The sequence below is a fragment of the Sapajus apella genome, unplaced genomic scaffold (assembly GCF_009761245.1).
Source record: "Sapajus apella isolate SASKATOON/1434 unplaced genomic scaffold, GSC_monkey_1.0 scaffold76, whole genome shotgun sequence".
Classification (NCBI taxonomy): Eukaryota; Metazoa; Chordata; class Mammalia; order Primates; family Cebidae; genus Sapajus; species Sapajus apella.
Window position 1 is genome coordinate 8041355 of NW_022437016.1, and position 2610 is coordinate 8043964.

The 2610-nt window shown below is 45.2% G+C and overlaps 1 pseudogene; it reads left to right on the top strand.

Moving 5' to 3' along the window:
- Nucleotides 1-2361, top strand: LOC116532473 (annotated as a pseudogene).
- The last annotated feature ends 249 nt before the right edge of the window (nt 2362-2610 follow it).

Here is a 2610-nt window from a genome sequence, read left to right on the forward strand (position 1 = left end):
ATGGTTTATGAAGAGACTTCACCTGACTCCAGTATTTGGTACCCTCAACAAAACTATCAGGTAGGGTTATTTGCTACCTCTTATGGATCAAAAAAGAAAAAGAAAAACAGCAAGGTTCGAAGGAGGTAAATATTTCCCAAAGTTTAAAAAACATGTGAGAAACAGAGCTGAAAAGCACATCATTCAAGGCTTCCCATTACATTCTATCCCAAGGTCACATTTCTACTACTATTAATGACATAACAATTACCACCCTTAATAAAAGCCTGCTCTCCATATATGTTATCTCAATATTAAGTTCAGTGACTCTGTGAAGTTACACATGCTACCAACTAGGAAACAGAGATTCAAACAGGCTCAACAATTGACCAAGGTCAGACTGAGAACAAGGAGCAGAGAAAGGATTTCTATCCAGTCTCCAGGAGGTCAAGGCCTAGATCTCAACACAAAATATGTTTTATTTTGATTTTTTTGATACAGAGTCTCACTCTGTTGCCCAGAATGGAGTGCAGTGGTGCAATCTCAGCTCATTGCAAACTCTGCCTCCAGGGTTCAAGCGATTCTCCTGCCTCAGCCTCCCAAGTAGCTAGGATTACAGGCACACACCACCACAGTCAGCTAATTCTTGTGCTTTTAGTAGAGATGGGGTTTCACCAGGTTGGCCTGGCTGGTCTCGAACTCCTGACCTCAGGTGATCCACCAGCCTCAGCCTCCCAAAGTGCTGGGATTACAGGCATGAGCCAACATGCCCAGCCTAGATCTTAACACAAAATATGTTGATGGTGAAGTTCATAATGAAAATGAAAATGATGTGCTCTTAATGATAATGTGTTTTTCAGTTTGCAATCTCCTCATGGTCACATTGACTCATTACAATGGTCATCAAAGGCAAAGGGGCTAGAGCAGTCAGCACACCAGAGACCCCTGAGTCTCCTCTGGCTCCGCTCTAAAGAAATTGTTCTGTCTTCCATCTCCTTCAGCACACATGCACCTACATACACACACACAGAGCACCTTGTGTTGCTCACTAAATCCTAGTATGTGCAAGACTCCCAAATTAGCTCCACAGTAAGGCACTGAGGTTAAAACTGTTGTCATAAGAGTTTGTTTTAAAGGAAGAATTAAAACTTGAAGAAGCTCTTTAAAGTAAATTCCAGTTCAGTCTCATTCAGGCAATTTATGAGGAAAACTTGAGCTATTACAGAATTCTGGAAACCAAAGTACACCTTCATCCTGATGCCTCATCGTCATTGCCCACAGTCTCCATATCTGTACATATTTGCAAACATGCAGTTATAGCCACTAGTGAATCAGAGTGATCTCCCCAAAGAACAAAGAAAAACATACCAAAGTCCATGGACTCTATAATTTTTTAAAAAGTAACTTATTTAATCAGAATTACCTGCTACTTTTTCTGCCTTAGAAGGAAATTAGAAACAAAACCGGCATCTCTGACTTCCTCCTCCTGGGCTTCCCTGAACACCCAGAAGCATCAGCCTCTCCTGTTTGGGCTCTTCCTGGGCACGTACCTGGTCACTGTGTTGGGAAACCTGCTCATCATCCTGGCCATTGGTTCTGACCCTCGTCTCCATACCCCCATGTACTTCTTCCTGGCCAATCTTTCCACCAATACCTGTTTCACCTGCACCATAGTCCCCAGGGTGCTGGTGAACATCCAGACACAGCATCTCACCATCTCCTACACCACGTGCCTCATGCAGATGTACTTATTCACGGCATTGGCTCTGCTGGATGACTTCCTGCTGGCCGTGATGGCGTATGATCGCTGTGTGGCCATCTGCCTTCCTCTACACTATACCATAATGATGCGTCCCCAGCGCTGCCTGCTGCTGGTGGCTGTATCCTGGCTCTGCTCCCACCTCCTGGCTTTCTCACTTACTTTTCTCAGAGCTCAGCTTTCTTTCTGTGTCTCTCATTCCATCCCACACTTTTTCTGTGGTCTTCTCCCAATCCTCAAGCTTGCCTGTTCAGACACCAATGTCTTTCACATCATGATGTTCATGGAAGCCACTCTCTCGGGGGTCATCCCTCTCACCTGTGTCCTGGTCTCTTATGCACACATCATGCACACCATCCTCAGGATCCCCTCTGCTGAGGGAAGCACAAAGTCTTCTCTACCTGTGGCTCTCACCTGACAGTGGTCACTCTCTTCCACGGAACTGTCTTTCTGGTGTATTTCCAGTCCTCATCCTCTACTCAGCAGATCCTGGAATGACTGTGTCCGTGGTATACACAATGGTCACCGCCATGCTGAACCCTTTTGTCTATAGCTTGAGGAACAGGGACATGAAGTGGGCTTTGCAGAAATTCCTTGGCTTAGGAAAATGCTGTACTCGGTAAAGGGTACTTCTCCAGCGTAGAGGCCTGGGCTCTTCTAAATGCCTTCCTAATTGGACTTCTCTATTACCATCTTGAAAAACCCAAATTCAGAGCAAGATGGATGCTCAATATCACAAGCAGTTTAACACATGAAGGATACCTGGCAGGACTGGAAATAGACCGACTATCCAGAGACAGAGCGCAGCCTGGAGAGAGGCAGCGGTCAGCAATTGTTACTGGATTGTACCAGACAAATTTAAACAGGCTGGG